This window comes from Pleurodeles waltl, chromosome 3_1 (genome assembly GCF_031143425.1).
Source record: "Pleurodeles waltl isolate 20211129_DDA chromosome 3_1, aPleWal1.hap1.20221129, whole genome shotgun sequence".
Taxonomy (NCBI): domain Eukaryota; kingdom Metazoa; phylum Chordata; class Amphibia; order Caudata; family Salamandridae; genus Pleurodeles; species Pleurodeles waltl.
The window spans coordinates 1618330769-1618349593 of NC_090440.1; the positions used below are offsets into that span (position 1 = coordinate 1618330769).

General features: G+C 46.0%; 1 protein-coding gene across 2 annotated transcripts in view; it reads left to right on the plus strand.

The window, feature by feature from the left end:
• The window catches only part of XIRP2 (xin actin binding repeat containing 2), a 960073-nt gene that overhangs the window by 917207 nt on the left and 24041 nt on the right, over positions 1–18825 (plus strand). The gene's annotated exons all lie outside the window — the stretch shown is intronic.

An 18825-nucleotide genomic window follows, 5' to 3' on the forward strand; every position in this document is an offset into this window, starting at 1 on the left:
CTGCTATTTACTTCAACTCCGCACACTGAGCCACTGCTATCCAATCCCCTCTCTATGTGCTCTAATCTCTAAAAACATGACAGAGTTAGCTTACTACTAATTGGCATATTTATTTTTCCAGTAAGGCCACTGGCAGATCTCACAAGGCTTGCCCTCAGTGACTGTGGCCCCCATGGGGTTCTGAAGCATACCTGCCGGGGTGACATTGAGGACAGGAGCCACTGAATAGCCTAGTGAGGGCCCTCAGACTTCTAATCCAAATGGATGCCCCAGAGACCCTGCCCTGGGGGGCCCATCCTGCTGCAAGCTAACTTGCAGAGTGCCACCACCTACTTGAGCCATGGCAAGAGGAAGGAGTAAGAAAGATAGCTCTGTAAGACTATGCTTCAGCAAGCCCCAGTGCTTCACCCCATGCAGGACTTGTCACAAGTCACTGGGTCCCTGTGAGGAGCTAGCGACCTTGACCTTGGCGAAGTGGAACAAGGAATTATTAGGGAATTCCTCCTGGTAGCCTTTCAACATCTCAAGAATGAGATCTTTACTGTCAGGTCAGACCTGTGTGGTGATCTCCAGGAAGTGCACTGGGAGCTGTCAGGGTTGGGTTCAATAGTTGAGGAAGTGGAGAAGGGCAAGTCCTAGAACAGCAACATGCGCTACTCCGGGACAACTGCGAGCACCTAGAAAACAGGTCTTGCTGTAACAACATTCGCATTAGAAGAGTCCTGTCGGAAGTCCACCCTAAGTACTTCACCTTTTATATCCAGGACGTATTTGAAGCAATACCAAAAACCAGAACACTCTTGTATCAGGTTTGACAGAAGACACAGGGCTGTCACTGGATGACCGACGGGAGATACTCCTTCAGACATCCTCACAAATCCTCACAAGAGTGTACTTCTTCAAAGACAAAGAAGCCGCGATTGCAAATTTCCGGGTTGGGGGCAGGATATCTTTCAGTAGAGCTTTGCTCTCTCTGTTCTAGAACCTGTCACAGCTCACCAAGGCAAAACGCAGGTCCTTTAAGCTCACCACAGACTTCCTGAGAGTGAGCGATGTCAAGTACCAATGGGGGAACCCCGTTTGAAATTATCTTCCAGTAGAAAGGCAGGTTTAGATCCCTCACATCGCTGGAGGAGTCCATGCAGCTTTTGGGTCTGCCACCTCTGGAGGTACAGGACCAGAAAAACAGACAATAAAGAGATAGAAGCCAGCAAAGGAAGCTCATTTCCCATCTGAGACAGACCACTTGAGAGACCCAGAGCCTTCCCGCACTGAGGACACTACAGTGGCGCCACATCACCCCACGGAGCTTTCCAGACTCGTGGACCACCTAATTTTGGATGAGCCTGACTGGATGGATCTCATTCCTGTTGTTTCAGGGGTATGGTTGAGCTGTTGGATGGTGGTGAGGCAAACACTGGGCTATATATTCTCTGTCATATGCAATGGTTAAATTATTTCTTGAGATACATGCCCATGGAACACTGGATTTTGACCGGACTCCAGTAATGTAGGAGCCTTTTCTGTTCTGACTGGGATATACAAGGGGAGGAACCACCACTGGTTTGGACCCAATCCCAGGCAGCACCCCAATATAATAAGTATGGGGAGATGCTGAATAGTTACCTGTGTTATGCCACATGGCATACAGACACCACATACACTGCAAGTTGTGACATAATGTACGGGGTCACAATAACCCCATGAAGTGCTTTAGTGTTTTGAGCTCATTGAAATGATCAGGGGCAGATATGTCTCCTACAGGAGAAACACTTGCTTCAAGCTCACTAACATCAGCTCAATTTCAAGCCTTCCCGTTCCAGTACCACTCCTTTGGCTCAACTAACAAAGCACAAGTTATGATCCTCATTAGGGATTCCACAGAGTTTCGCAAGCTTCAACTCCTAGTGGATGAGCAAGGCAGATGGCTACTGGTTGTCTGGGAATTGCAGGGAACATCACTACTGATAGGTACCATCTATTACCTGAATTCTAGACAGAAAGCATTGTTAGTCCCATTCATCCAAAAACTTGCTGGTACCACTGATAGCCCCCTATTGATTGGGGGTGACCTCAATAGTGTTATCTACACCACATTGGGCAAGTTTCAACTGGGTGCGGGAGGCACACAGACCTTGTCAATGGTGAGCCAAGGGCTCCTCACTAATCTGGGCTTGACGGACACCTGGAGCTATTGCCACCCACTGATGTCAGACTACACCCATTTGTCACAGTCCACAACACTTATGTTAGGATTGACTACCTCCTAGTCGACCAGCCATTGCTCTCCCAGGTCACAAATGTCTCCTAGAAGCTGATGACTGTCTCGGACCTTGGCCTGGTTTTGATTACTCTGACTTGACCAGCCTGTTTTGCTTTACTGCTGACTGAGCCAAAATACACACACACTGAAAAGAGTCAGAAAAATCTCTGGAATACACCTACGAGGGTGAAACACTTTTATATTTTTCTCTGCTGAAGAAAGGATTGACCTTGAAACACGTGTCCAGATATGATTTTATAACTTAAGGCCTGGAATAATGAAACTGCTTAAAGAATTCACTGTGAGTTGCTGGCTTTGCTTTTTCTTCCCATTTATATAACCTGTTGGGAGTGCGCTTTCACATGAGGACAACTCGTTTTTGAGATATATATATATATATATATGTATATATATATATATACATACATTCATGCACAATGCAAATAAATAGTAAAAATTAATCACCATGGGGCACAGCTGCTTCATCATCTTTCTATCAGTAGCTTCAAGCACTAGACTCCAAGATCGGCTGTGAAGAGAAAGAGATCTACCCTCAAGGGATGTCGGGCATTTGACGTCACAATCCTGACCGAAGGCTCTGCATCTCCCACTGTCAATCCTGGGTCTCCTATATATGCCTTTAACAAGCCAGAGAGGAGATTTCTAGAAGCCCCCCGCTCCCTGTTATTCAAAACTACTTCAGGTCAGCTTTGAAGGAAACACGTTGGAGCTGGCCAAGTTCCCAAGTTGTTTCTCCCAAAGCTAAACCATTCGCTGCCGTACCATAAACATCATCCTAGTACATCCTTATCTTGCTGACTGACTGACTCCTCCATGTTATGTCCTAGCCCTTGATGAGAAAGAACATGCAGACATGCAGAATAAAAACATGAACGAGAAAACACGTTGCGTAACATGTTGTGCACGGAAAATTACTTGCACCTTTAACGTGGCGTAAAGCTAGGGCTAAACTGAATACAAAATGGAGTCTGTAACTTGTGACCGCTAATGTGGCGGTGGACAGCTAAGCCAAGTGCAAAGTGGTGTGACATGGAGTCAGTGGTCAAAACACAAATATCATTCCACCAGCCTTACCCTGGGAGTACTGGGTCCTGATGGTGCGGCATGAGATAACAACTGCTATATGCAAATTCTTGGAGTTTAACTGCACAGGAGAAATATGATCACCACTGGTATGGGAATCTCTGAAGATGGTGACATGGAGAGTATTAATCAAATAGCCAAATAGCCTCAAGAGGATGAGGGAGCTAGAACTGATTCACCTGTGCAAAGATGTCCTCCGTGTGGAGAGAAACTACAAGGTCTGTCCTTGCAAGAAACTCTGTAAGAGCTTGATAGCCCCTTGAATATGACACAGCAAACTGGATCTTGGTCAGCTCAGGAGTTCAATTCTACGTGGGAGGCAATAAAGCTGGTTTCCTCCTGGCTAATAAACTTTGGGCTCAATCTGCCGAGGCATAAATCCGGAAAATTAAGAATAAAGCTGGGAGCCTTTGCACCATGGACGGCCAAAAGTCTGAGGCCTTCCATGAACACTACAGCGCCTTATATAAAACCTACTCCCCGGAAATGGGGACTTATCAGCGTACTTCCTTGCAGGAGCTCCCCCTCCTGTAGCTCTCGCAGGAGGATAGTGACACCTTAGATACGTCCATCACGCAAGAAAATGACTGGCATGCCATAAAACGGGTCAGACGAGGTAAGGTCCTGGGTCTCGATGTTGCTGCCAACAAACATGCCACACCCCTGACTGCCCCACTATTGACCAACGTCTATAACCATTTGTCCCAATACTGCAGGATGTCCTCTGGGATGGCAGAAGTGGCTATCTTTCTCATAGCAAAACCAGACAAAGACCCAACACAGTGCCAATCCTACCACCCTATTTCCCTGCTGAACCTAGACACCAGAATTATAGCCAAAGTCCTGGTGACTCACCTGGAGACTTACTTGCCCATTCATTATACGCAGACCAGATAGGTTCTGTCCTGACTCGCTCCTCTAGCTACAGCTCCAATAAGTTCTGCGTGCTATAGATTATATGAGGAAATGCCACAAGGAGGCAATATTGCTATCCCTTGATGTAAAGGTAACATTTGATGGGGTTGACTGGTCCATGCTGCGGTCCATGTTGCATCAGGCAGGATTTGGGGTGGGCTTTCAACGGTGGATCAGGGCTGTCTACACCTCTGCCTGGACTAGGGTCAATGCTGGAAATCCCGATACAGAGGGGCACCCAATAGGGCTACTCTGTCTCAGCTATGCTCTTCACCCTCTATTTGGAGCCTCTTTTTGGATTTGGGGTCATGGTCTGATCTAGGAAGACCCTTTTCATCAATACACATTCAAGGTGTCAACCTTTGCTGATGATGTTCTACTCACCTTGATGGGCCCAGTGCACATCCTGTGGAATCTTCTGCCTTTGCTGGAGGAATACGGTGCAAGGGCAGGCCTCTAAATTATCCTGGGGAAGTCGATGGTCTGGTGGTGTCCTGGGAAGTGCTCTTTTTTCTGGAGGCTCCAACTAGAGAATCTCTTCCGGTGGACGCTAGGCTTACTGCCATACTTGGGAGAATTCCTGACCCCAGACCTGCACTTCTGTGCTACAATATATTTTAAACATATAACTTGCTCCCTCAAGGCTCTAACCACATCCTGGCATCTTCAAACTCTTTCTTGGGTTAGAAGAATTGCCTCTTTCAAAATGACCGCCCTCCCTCAGATTTTGTATATGTTCCAGGTGCTCCCCCTACCCATATGTAAGATGGATCTTGACCAGCAGACCAACATTTACAAAACTTTTATCCGTGACAGGACTTATGCACCACACAAGCACATGACATTCAAAGCAGAAAGGGTTGAGGATCCCCAGAATTCACCTGTACTACTTGGCATTGCAAGTGACGTATGTGAAAGAGTGGCTCCAGGGGGAAATGGATAAACCCTGGTTCTTTATAGACCAGAATACTATTGCCTGGCCACTAGGCAAGGTCATCTGGCTATGATGTAGAAATCTTTGTACGTCTCCGATCACAAGGGTCACCTTTAAAGCATGGGATTACCTTTATAGATACTACTGAATTACTAGGTATCCATCACCGCTTACCCCAATACAAGGGAACAGATATTCCACCCCGGGCATGGAAAGATCACAATTCTGAGCATGGATCGATGGTGGCTGTTATCAACTGTGGGGATATGCATCATAAAGGCAGTATTTGATCCTTAGAATTGTGAAACTCGCATATCACGTCCCAGATAGAGAGAGATTTCACTAATGGTAAAGTAGACACTGTGTTCTACACCCCTAAATAACTGTCAGTTACAAGGCCTGTTACATAATTCGAGAAGTTCTTACAGAACCTATCCACTTCATGTAAGTTGGAAACTGGGCTATTACTTGTGTGGCCAGCACAAGTAATAGTTCCTCAAATGTTCTAGGCGGGAACCAAACACCCCATTGTAGCACTTGACTCTCAAAGGGTAGCAAGGTGGAGCAGTCTAAGCCCTACACAAGGGAGGTGCTGTGGGCTAGTAATCACCAGTAAATGATTGTCCAGTCAAGAAGTACATTTATTATGCACAGAGTACTAAATACTATGCAATAATTTACAAATATACAATGGCAGATGGAACATACCATATATTACATTGTGTAATCACTGATGACCCCCTAGAGGGTCACCCAAACATGTCAAGTGAGGTTCAACAGTATTTGTGTAATAACTATGGGCTACATGTACCAAACTTTGGTTTTGCGACTAGCAAATTGCGAGTCAGAGAGACTCGTAATTTGCGAGTTGCAAAACCTTATGTTGCACAGTGTCAATTACACTATTTGCGATTCGGCAAATCAAATCAAATCATTAACATTTATAAAGCGCGCTACTCACCCGTGCGGGTCTCAAGGCGCTAGGGGAAAAAGGGGGGGATATCGCTGTTCGAACAGCCAGGTCTTTAGGAGTCTCCGGAAAGCGGAGTGGTCCTGGGTGGTCCTGAGGCTGGTGGGGAGGGAGTTCCAGGTCTTGGCCGCCAGGAAGGAGAAAGATCTCCCACCCGCCGTGGAGCGTCGGATGCGAGGGACAGCAGCGAGTGCGAGGCCAGAGGAGCAGAGGAGGCGGGTGGGGACGTAGAAGCTGAGGCGTCTGTTGAGGTATTCCGGTCCCTTGTCGTAGAGGGCTTTGTGTGCGTGGGTGAGAAGTCGGAAGGAGATCCTTTTGCTGACAGGGAGCCAATGCAGGTGTCTCAGGTGTGCGGAGATGTGGCTGCTGCGGGGTATGTCGAGGATGAGGCGGGCCGAGGCGTTTTGAATGCGTTGCAGGCGATTTTGGAGTTTGGCTGTGGTCCCGGCGTAGAGGGTGTTGCCGTAGTCCAGGCGGCTCGTGACGAGGGCGTGGGTCACAGTTTTTCTGGTGTCGGCGGGGATCCAGCGGAAGATCTTGCGGAGCATGCAGAGGGTGAGGAAGCAGGCGGAGGACACGGCGTTGACTTGCTTGGTCATGGTGAGAAGAGGGTCCGAGATGAAGCCGAGGTTGCGGGCGTGGTCTGTGGGGGTCGGTGCGGTGCCGAGGGCCGTGGGCCACCAGGAGTCGTCCCAGGCGGACGGGGTGTTGCCGAGGATGAGGACTTCTGTTTTTTCAGAGTTCAGCTTTAGGCGGCTGAGCCTCATCCAATCTGCGACGTCCTTCATACCCTCTTGTAGGTTGGTCTTGGCGCTGGCGGGGTCCTTGGTGAGGGAGAGTATAAGTTGGGTGTCGTCGGCGTAGGAGGTGATGATGATGTCGTGCTTGTGTACGATGTTGGCGAGGGGGCTCATGTACACATTGAAGAGTGTCGGGCTGAGTGATGAGCCTTGGGGTACGCCGCAGATGATCTCGGTGAGTTCTGAGCGAAACGGACGGAGGTAAACTCTTTGGGAACGGTTTGAGAAGAAGGAGGCGATCCAGTCCAGGGCCTGGCCTTGGATCCCGGTGGAGCAGAGGCGGGTGATTAGGGTGCGGTGACAGACGGTGTCAAAGGCAGCCGAGAGGTCGAGCAGAATGAGGGCGACTGTTTCACCGTTGTCCATCAGGGTTCTGATGTCGTCAGTGACTGAGATGAGGGCGGTTTCAGTGCTGTGGTTGGTTCGGAATCCGGTTTGTGAGGGGTCGAGAAGGTTGTTGTCTTCCAGGAAGGTGGACAGCTGTTTGTTGACGGTCTTCTCTATTACTTTGGCTGGGAAAGGCAGAAGAGAGATGGGGCGGAAGTTTTTTAGGTCGCTCGGGTCAGCCGTAGGTTTCTTTAGTAGGGCGTTGACTTCGGCGTGTTTCCAGCATTCGGGGAAGGTAGCAGAAGAAAAAGAAGAGTTGATGACGGTCTGGAGGTGCGGGGCGAGGATGTCGTCGGCTTTGTTAAAGATGAAGTGCGGGCAGGGGTCCGAAGGGGCGCCGGAGTGGATAGAGTTCATGATGGATTTGGTTTCTTCCGTGTTGATGTGGGACCAGTTGTTGAGGGTGATGGCCGCGGATGCCGGTTCGGTGGTGTATGGTTGGGTCTGGTGTCCGAAGCTGTCGTAGAGGTCGCTAATCTTGCGATGGAAGAAAGTGGCGAGGGATTCGCACAGGCAAGGGGGTCGCAAATGCCCACCTCTTGAATATTAATGAGGTAGGTTGCAATTTGTGACCCCCTTGGAAATGGCCGCGCTCACAGGGATGTTGGCCTGCTGGAGACAGCAGACCACCATGTCTGTGACTGCTTTTAAATAAAGCAGTGTTTTTTATTTAAATGCAGTCCGTTTTCCTTAAAGAAAAACGAGATGCATTTCAAAAATAAAAAATGAAACATTTTCATTTTATTTTTTCAGAGCAGGCAGTGGTTCGCTGCCTGCTGTGAAATTTGTTTTGTACTGCCATTCACAAAGTGGAAGGGGTCCCATGGGGACCCCTTTGCATTTGCGAATTGGTTAGCACCAGTGTGACACTGGTGCTAACTGCGATTGTTTTGTGACCGCATTTGTGGTCACAAAACAATCATACATGGGACTGCGAGTCGCAATTAGGAAGGGACCACCCCTTCCTAATTGCGACTCGCAATCCCTTTTTGCGATTCAGTAAATAGTTTACTGAATCGCAAAAATGGGTTGGAACATGCCAAAGTGCATTTTGCACATCTCAGACGGCCCGATTCGCTGTTTGCGATGTGCAAACTGCTTCGTACATGTAGCTCTATATTACTTTGGCATGAATAACGTGCAATCATCATAAAAACCCAACAAAACATTTCATTTATCAGGAATCAAATTTGTGTTTGTGTATTCTTTCGTGTGTTTGCAATTAACCCCTTTCGTTGTAAAGCATCCTCCCGCAATGTTAAGCTTTTTTTGGCATTTTTGGTTAGTTCGTCCGTAGACCCTCATAACCTTTTTCCACATAATATATTCATGCCAAATTTGCTTCGTTTTTTTCCAACTTCGTGGGACCAAGAAATTTGCCAAAATACAGCAAAAACATTTTTGGGCGAGGGTTAATGGGGAAAAATGTGCTGCAGAAGAAAGCATCTGTTTTTAACCTGCAAATGGCATCAATGAAGGGTTTGTGGTGCTAAAATCACCATCTTCCCAACGTTCAGGAACAGGCAGACTAGAATCAGAATACCACATTTTTCAACGCAGTTTTGGCATTTTATTGAGACATATCCCATGTTTCTTATTTTTTGTGCTTTCAACCTCCTTTCATTCAGTGACAGAAATGGGTGTGAAACCAATGGTGGATCATGAAAAGCTATACATACAAAAGTAGATAATATTATGAATTCATCAAGGATCATTTGTGTAGATCCTTCAAGGTTTTTCTTTCGTAAGTAACAGTTGAAATAACAAAAATACTGAAATTGAGTTGAAAAAAACAACCATTTCTGTCTGTTTTCATCTGTAACTTTTTTTTTGGCTATGGCAGGTTTTCGAATGCAATTTACAGGTGCATCAGCTGGACCCTTCTGGTTGCGAGAATATATATAGGGTTTGCAGGTTTACCAAGAACCCAAAGTTACCAAAGCCAATTAATGCTTTGCCTAGGAATGGGGTTTCATTGTGTGCTGGGTATACAGCTATTCATTTGGCAAAAATATAAAGAGTAAACAATGGGTATCAATGAAACCTATGCATTTCTGAAATGGGCACAAGATATGAAGTTTAGAAGCACTGGTTATTACCACATCTCTGAAGTTGTGGATACCGATACAAGCATGTGATTTAGAGGGCATTTCTCAAAATGACCTCTTTCTTACACTCTGCCTTACATTTGAAGGTGCAAATGCAGAGAAAGACATTTGGTAATAACAGTTGTTCTGCTATTCTGTGTTCCCTCAAGTCTCCCAGTAACCTCCCTTGTGTGGGTAGGCCTAATATCTGCCAAGGAAAACACCTGAAAAGACAAAATGGACACATCGCAAAAAAGAAAATTTTACATTCTGAGGGGAGCCACAAATTCCATACCACTTAGCATTCCCCTTGGTCTGCAAATAAAAATGATACCTCACTTGTGTAGGTGGGCCAAGTGCCTGTGACAGGGAAGGGCCCAAAAGAGACTGAGGAGGCACCACAGCGTGTCCATAATTGCAGTTTTTTTAATGCGTTTTAAGGCTGACTCTGCTTTGGGCAACCACACAAGTGAGGAATCATTTTTATCGGGAAATGGAGGTCTACACAGGATGGTAGGAAATGTATGGTTTATTTCTGTTTCTGGATGAATATGGGACAGAAAGGCAAGGAATGTCTGTCACTTTAGTCACACTTTTAGATTTGCGGGGCGTTGTGGGTAAGAAAACATTTTGGGATCCACAAGAGGCACACCACCCTGTACTCCCCTGGGTGCCTACTTTTGGAGCATATCTAGAGTTGGTAGATATTTCCCTACACAAGAAGCGAGCAGACTCAAATTGTAAAGAAAATGCTAATTAACACTCTTTTTCATACATGACACACACAAAACCATTCTCACTACCAGACGTGGGCCCAGCACATTACAACATTCACAACAAGAGACAACGTAGAGACAGTGTACACCCTGGTTGAGAAAAACAGAAAAGACAATTATTACTGCACAACCATATATTCATCAAGTACACACACAAACTGGTTGGATTTGGCACAAGTGATGGTTCAATATATAAAATGTTATTAACAAGAGATTTCACAAAAATGAAATACACTGTTAATAAGTGAAAGAGCAAAAAACTGAACCAATGAATCACAGCTTGTGAGCTGCAAAGCTGCGTCAAGGCACCAACCGTTTTACAGTCCACCTATTATAATTGACATGCAAAGGACCATTCACATCGCCAGCTCCAGGGCCAGCACATTATAACACTCACATCAACAGACAGAGCCATTCAAGGTCCTATCACTTTCATACAGCCACATGCCTGACACAGCAATCACACCGGCTAACAGTGTGTGTGGACGGGGGCTTGTCTAGCAGTGTTTGTAGTGACCAGCAGCAAGTCACTACCCACACACTGCCAGCCAAGCAGCGGCTCACACACACCACCAACCAATCGTCAATCCACGCAAGGATCATTTTTGTAGATCCTTCAAGGTTTTTCTTTCGAAAGTAACAGTTGAAATAACATAAATACTGAAATTGAGTTGAAAAAAAACAGCTCAAGCACACCGCCAACCAATCGTCAATCCACGCAAGGATCATTTGTGTAGATCCTTCAAGGTTTTTCTTTCAAAAGTAACAGCCAAGCGCCAGTCCACGTAATATTCTTTCCCCCTGCATCTGTAAAATCCCAACCCTTCCCACACTCCCATGGAGAAAGACTCACCTAGGCATCTGCTCCCTGATCATGCGGGAAGCAAATGGCTTTGAGGGCATCTGTGGCTGCATCTGATGACGTCATGAACTGCGAGAGCACCAATGTCATCAGATCACTGGAGGGCGTTGGGGATGGCAGCGGAAGTGCTTCTGCTGCCATCTCCTGTGGGGGGGTTGAAAGTGGGCTGTCCAGAAGGAGAGCGCCAGCACTTCCCCTGCAGGTCAGTGTGAGGACAGAATGGTCCTGTCCTCTGCACATGCTCACAGGTGCGCATGACGGAACAGTTCCATCATGCACACCGAAGGGGTTAACCTGTAGTGATCAGAACAGCCCCCAGGGGGCATCACAGTAAAACAGCATGGTGAAAAAGCATTGCAATGTAACCATACAATCAGCCACTAGAGGGCGTAACAATATGAACAGTGCATTGCACAATTTTAGGCTTTCCAGGCCTTCTAAATAGTTACCACACACAAGGCCCCTAGAAAGCAAAGTACTCCCTCCTGTAAAGCAAAAGCTCCAGCCGTTGGAGGACTTGAAAATAACTTGAACAGTGGGAAAGGTGATGATTTCGGGGTGCCCGCCAAATTAGGGTTAGGGCCCAGAAGGTGACCTGCAGAGCAAAAGCAAGTATTGCTAAACGATTTGGTGGTCGTACCATCATCCTAGGTCCACCGCAGGCTGAGTTATGTGGTAAAATGCTTTCGAAATAGAATGCCCTGCTAAGCAGTACAGAGCGAGTCTCTTTGAAAGGATGAGTATCATACAGTGGCACTCCCGCTTTGCTGGGGAAAGACATAGTGATGTTTTTGTTCTTGTTTTCTCTCCATGGGATGCAGCCTTGCACCGCGCTTCTCACTTTTTTCCTAGGTGGGGCAGCCCACCCTTAAGTTTACTACTGTTGAAGGGCAGCACGGAGAACCCACCCCCAGCTCCCCTCACTAGCTCTCTGCTGGCAGCACAGCTATCGCCTGTCTTGAGAGCCAGAAGCCTTTCTTTTGTGTCTGCCCACTCCTGGGGGCAGACGTGTAGTGAAGTGGCTGCTCCCGGTGCATCCCAGGGCCCAAGGATGGGAAGCTTGACCTCTACTCAGTTCAATGGAAGCACAACACATTCTTGTGGCGCTGGGTCCACCTTTTTCATAAATCTGTGCAGGGATGGGGTTCCCGGGTTAGATCGGAACACGGGAAGGGGGCCCCATGCTCGCCCTCTTCCCCAGTGGAGTGAAAACAGCTTTCTATCACCATCCCCCAGGCCATGGTCCAACCCGGGGAAAACGATCAAACAGCAGTGGAGTCCCACATACTCTGAGTGAGTAAAAATAGGTCAAAGGTAATCAAACCCTAGCATGCCATAACTCAGGCCTTATGGGCCGATTTTAATGATCCTGGGCTCATTTTACTCCTGATGGTGACAACTATCCCCCAGGGGCACTTGAAACAACCTGCCTTAACTGGTCCTCAGGGCCCTCAGGATGATCCACTGGTCCTGGGGTCAACTGCTACTCAAGGTGAGTAAAGGGGCCAGCCTCACTGGCCTTCCAGATGAGCCACTGGTCCTGGGGTCAACTGGACAGAGCCCTGGGTCCTGAATGGGGGTCAGTGGTTCCTCCTTACAGTTCTCAATGGCAGTCCCAGGATCCAGCAGTGAAGTAGGTAGAAATTTACAGGTACGAGAGTCTTCCGCTTGTGCAGAGATTTGTAAAGGGGAGAGGAAGGTTCCAGAATACAGGCACTCCTAACCAATCCTGGGGTACCACATTATATCTCCACCCATGTCCCAACCACCCCGCACAGCATGTTGGAACAATTCAAAATGGTGTCATCCAGGAGCTACTGGTCACATCGACTCCTGGGGTCTCAGCTCCACCCCTCGCTGACATCACTGCCAGGGTCTTGCACACTAGAATTTCAAAGGGAGCCCCCCCCCCCGGTGGGTTGGTTCCAGTTGTCCGGGCACTCTCCTTTGTTCAGTGGGTCTGGACAGACCCATCCCTGTTGCAGTGTGACAGCTGGGTGATTGATGCAGATCATTCTGTCCCACCCTTTCCTCCTCAAGGGCTAGGAAAATTAGTGCCTACTGCTCCTTTTGTGTGGGGGTGGTCTTTGTTCCTGTTGCTGTGGGAACTGTAATTACTGGGCACAGCAGGGTGACAAAAGGCCTGGGCTCTGATCCTGAGCTTGGTCAGGAAAACATGGAAACTCTGAATGACTCTCCAAGATGTATAGTTACATTTTGGGAGTTACAAATTTGGTTTTCTGGCACAGGTTACTCTCCAGTTCAAGATGCCAATGGTCTCTGTAGGCCAAGGAGAAGGGAAACTACATTTTAATGCAGTTCCCGCCCTATGTGTATAAGGGAATGTCACTACAGTTAAAACAGTGTAAAGCACACTGACTTTCCATAATAATGTACACTACCCTCATGAGGCCTATCCCAGGTGAATACCTAGCCCCGCAGAGTCACCATTGCACCAGGCTACCTGTGTGCTGGTATGGGGCTGTGCATAATAGCAGTCTCCCACCCACAGCCCACACCACATGTAACCAGCCAAGTGCCCCTTACCCTGGCTGCGTCTCAGCTGCCTTGTCTTAAAAGATGGACAGTGGGGGTAAACACGCATAGTCAGTTTACCATGTGATTAGCGTGGGTGAGACATCGGTAGTGAGGCCACCCACAGAGAAAAGGTCCAAAAAATGGGTGTTCAGAAAAGCAAAAAAATCTAGGTGTACTGCTGGGGCAGAACCCCGTACAACAACACTACTTAATCACCCAAATATATTCTGCCTTGCTCCTCAATACCTCTCAGAGGTGTCCTGCTTACAAGAATAGATGGGAGGAGGACCTGGGGATTACATTGGATGAAAAACAGTGGGGTCCCATACATACATGCAAAACCAATTTCATTAGACATGCCCAGGGTATGAAGTCGCTATGTAATATCTTGGGAAAGGTGGGAAAGTGCCTGACTTGGTGACTGCTGGTGGGGGCTATGAAGGTATGCACCTGCTTGGGCAGATTTTGGGAAGACATTCTGGAAACTATTGTCACCAGTGGGGGGCCCCTAGACAGTGACTCCTCCTCCCTCTTGCTGGGGCTACCCCAGAAATGCTCCTAACCACTACATTGCAATAAGGGGAAGAGGATATCTTGCCTCCTCTTGGTGGCAAAACAGACCATCTTGGGACTCTGGGGGAGGGGAACACGGTTTAAATATCTCCATGTGGCTGCAGAGAATATGGCAGCTCTTAGGCAATGGTAAAATAGTCTATAACATGCAAGCTGCTCCTAACAAATTGACCGTGGTGTGGGACCTGATAGTAGAGTACATCAGTCAAGGCAAAGAGACCTCACATGCCCCGGTCACCTCAGAGTTCTAGGCCTGTTGTCTCATTATAGTGTCAATCGGGTGAAGACACATAACTAGACTAGACTACCACTTCTGTCGCTCATTACAAGGGCAAGGTGGTGACATCGGGAGAAGGAGGGACATTTTAGGGTTTAAGTAAAACCACCTGTAGTGGATGGTCTGGTTATAAAGGTGGCTATGCATGCCTTACTGGACAGTGCTGCCCCAGAGATACTGCCAAGGTTTTTTGCAACCTAAAAAACATTTCTTTTCAACTTTGATCCCCATGGGGTCCCTCATGGAACTCCTCCACAAGGGCTATGGGGTGAGTGTATTCCTACCCCACCCCTTTATACTCTAATTATTTTTCATTTTCAGGACCCAAAGACTGAGTCCCTGAGTCCTGTAATGGTGGCCTCAACCTTTCTGTTTTTGCAGTGGCCAGCCAATCAGAGGGAGGGCCCTAGACAGATACACAGGTGCTTCTTTTGCTACTGTGAAAACGAGATGGTCAGTGGGGAAAAAAGTCCCTCATGGCCAATCAGATCACTCCATTATTTGAAGTTGCATGCCTGCAGGAGTCTCGCAAGACTCTTGCGTACCCAACCAGCCAGATAGCGATGCATTTTTACCCTTAACTTCTCAAAAACTACTGAAAGGTTTTACACCATATCAGGAAAAGCATTGATTTTGCTTTCTCCCAAATTAGTGTAATTCTATTCTACTGTTTTTTCTAAATTGCTGTTTAATTTTCCTATGGAAAATTGCATGGGGGAAAGGAATTTTTTGACACTCCCTTTTTCTCTGCACCCACTTGGGGGATTTCCACAAAACATTCCAGGAAGGAGCTGAAGTGGATGACATCTTTTTTTTTTTTTTTTAAGTTTCATGAAGATTTGTCAAAGATTTTAGCAAACCAAAAAATCCATTTCCTATGGAAACGTGGTGCTAGCATATATACATTGTTATGTTCAAGGTATGTAAATATGGAGTTAAGTGTAATAAATCTATGCTTGCCTGGATATACATGCCTTCACAGCACTTCTGTTGGCAATATTTCTGCTACAATATTTATGTGGTTGATGTTATGAAAAAAACCTTTGCAATCGACTATATATCCTTTTTACCTTGAATTTGTCCTGTATAAGCAAAATGCTTCTAAATGTCTAGGGGCTGCTCCTCACCAGCACACTCATTGGTCATCAGGCTCACTCTGGGCTCTTTTCTGCATGCTGTAGAATATATCAGTCATAAATGTATCTAATGTATCTTAGAGTACTTTTTGTATTATTAAATTTCACTAGTATAAAACTAAAGTCCTAAAACTGGATTTAAGAAACCTCTCATCTTATATTACGGTTGACATGTTTCTGCCCTTAAAACTAAATGCCCACCAGCCACAGGACATTCTTCAGGACATAAGGGACCCATCTGTCATTTCTTTGTTGCCAATCAGGTAAGTTTAGTGAATGCATATTGGTGATAGTAAAAGGGATAAACTGTTGCCAGGATTCAACTGCTGGAATCTGGAAGAAAATATTCTTTTAGGGATTCACCTTTAGAATATTATTAGCAGTAAAAACTTACAAAGCACATTCCTTTGTGTGCCTTACATTATTAGCATTAATGAATATGTCTAAAAGCAATGCTGTTGTGAGTATATTTACCCACTGATAATTTAACCACCTGTACATCAAATCACATAAGTTGATGTCACTGCAGTCTCACACATGGATTGTCCAGTGTGTCAAAAATGCCCCAGTTAGAAACTCTTCATTGTATTCAAGCTAAATAGACTCACAAATCTGGGAACAGAAGCTTATCATTACTGTATGTCAATACAACAACTTGCCAAAAGCTGAACATAGGGCCCTCAATGCATCCTGAAATATGAAATTGTGATTAAACAGCCAGATAATGATGGCACCGTTGTAATACAGGCTAAAAGTACATACCTCCTTCTCCCATATACTCTGCACTATAGACGTAATGTCTACCCTGTGATAAAAGGAGCCCCATTTCGACCACTGGAATGATGGAAGATGCTGTACAGTTGCTGAAATATTTTGAGGCGGGGAGGTGAAACTCTTTATAAAATGTAAAATGAATTTCGTCTGAGAGAAATGGAGTGAACAAGATTCACGCAACTGTCACTTGGTGCTGCAGCCCGACACAAAGGAAGTGGCAAATATAGACTTGATTGTCTTTGAAAAAGGGATTATTAAACTAATCTTTACTAGATGGGTGATTTCTAATATCTATTAATGCTTATGAACATGACACAGTGTCAAAACTTCACTCACCGGAAGACTTGGAAAATGCAGGAGCGAAGACAGTCCTCCCAGTACTACCAGGGAACAAGATTCAGCACAATCTGAATGCGCTAAATATTGCATCCAGAGGGAAACGAGGAGAAAGTTAATGAGAAGGGCAAAGGGGAAAAGAAGATACACTGGTAGGGTTCAACCACTACAGACACGCACCAGCCAAAAGTCAGTTTCTCCTTACTCCTGCAACCTTAGGAGACAAGAGATACAAGACCATAATTTATAGGAGCAAAGAAATATCAACTATCCTCAAACTGACTGTCCCCCTGCTGAGCCGCCACTCACCAGTAGTATGCATAAACAGGTACCAAATATTGGAGGTAGCATAATGGAGAACCAGTCCTGGTGCTACAACAATTTTATACTTTCTTTGTGTAACATTATTATTTTCATAACAGAGGCTTAATTGGAGGTGCTGCAGTTTCAGTGCACTGACCTGAAAAGTTGTTTCAGTCTTCTTCTTTCCTTAATTAGTTTTCCAGAAGTCCTTTGCTACAATCCATAGTAGACTAATAGGATTAGTCCAGAATGCAGGTAAGGGGAGGAGTGCAGGGAATTCGAGAAAGACTTCCAGTTGGGAGAAGACACAGTATTAGAAGTCTGGTGCCAGGAGGAACTGAGAGGAAGATAGGGGAAACGGGTCCGAAAGGAATCAAAATGTTACAAATTTGAATCACAAGGCAGGAATCTCCAAATACTGCCAAATGCCAAGAACGACGCATGAGGCATCCCGAAAACAGCTTGAAGCCAAGCGTGACTTCAATGCAGGACGCCGCTTTTAAAGAAGCTGCATCCCGCCTGATGACCAATTCGCACATGAGTACAAGGTATTGTGATGCCATGCTAGCGAATCGATCTGCCAGGAAGACATGGTATTATGGAGCCAAGGTAATTGAGGTGGAGCAGGGGAGTCTAAGAGGCAAGTTATCACATCGTGCATTTGGTACCATACAGACAGAACACTGGGCATTAACAAAAATGTGATTAGTATGTGGCTGCTCAGATTACAGTGGGACTTACTCAGGAGCGACATACACAAAAGCTCAATAAGGCTAGGAAACACAGAAATACACTATAAGCGCATATGTGAGTGACAGCACACCCCAGTGATGATATAAAAGATGTACTCCACAGCCTCAATTCTATGTTGGTGAGGATATAGTATATGGAGGACAACACTTCAGATCTGGCAGGATTGTCCAGTGGTGGTTCCCTTCTGGAGGAGAGTGACAGACACCAATCAAAATGGTGTTAGGTTTTTCTTTTGCTTTCAGTGCAACAACTATGTTACTGTGTATATGACCACACAACTGTGTCTGGAGTGGATTGGTTTGCAGCCCTGAAATGTCTGGGTGCAGCTAAATTGTCACTAGTGCAACTGTGGTAAAAGACGCATCCTCCTACTCTAGAGCAGTGGTTCCAGAGACTGTGGTGCACTCTAGCTACGGGAAAGCTCTCTGGGAATTGGGAAAACACCCACCTCCATTTTGAAGCAAAGTGGGGGGCTCTGTTGGGGACTTACTACCAGGCTCCCCCACATAAATGCTACCTCTGTAGTGGACGGTGTTGAGTCTGTTCTCTTAAATGCAATAGTGGGGTGAGAAAGGCCCAATAGAAAGAGGTAGGAGATGTAAAGACCTCAGTAATTCACAAAAAGGAGGGGTGTCAGCCATGATTAATGTGCTATATTTATCTTGTCACCTGGAAAGGGGAGTTAAGGGTACTGGAAGGGGACTATTGCAACCTGTAGATCACTACCTCTAATATTAACTACAATTCTGTATTGTGAGTCTTCTGTCATTCTTCTTTCATAAATGTAAGTGTTTTACCCATATCAACACTTTTAATAAAATGTTTTCCCAAAAAAAGCACATATCAGCAAAAATATTGCAATGTTCTTGCAGTTGAAATAGCTACAAAAAGTTACTACGGGAACACAAAAAAAGTGATGGGTGGAAAGTTCCCAATCAATCCATTGCAGACTATCAAGAAGGAAGTGATTGAATTAGTTGAAGAAGCGAGTTTACTAGGCTGGATTCTACAACAAGAAAACAAATGTTTGATCTCTT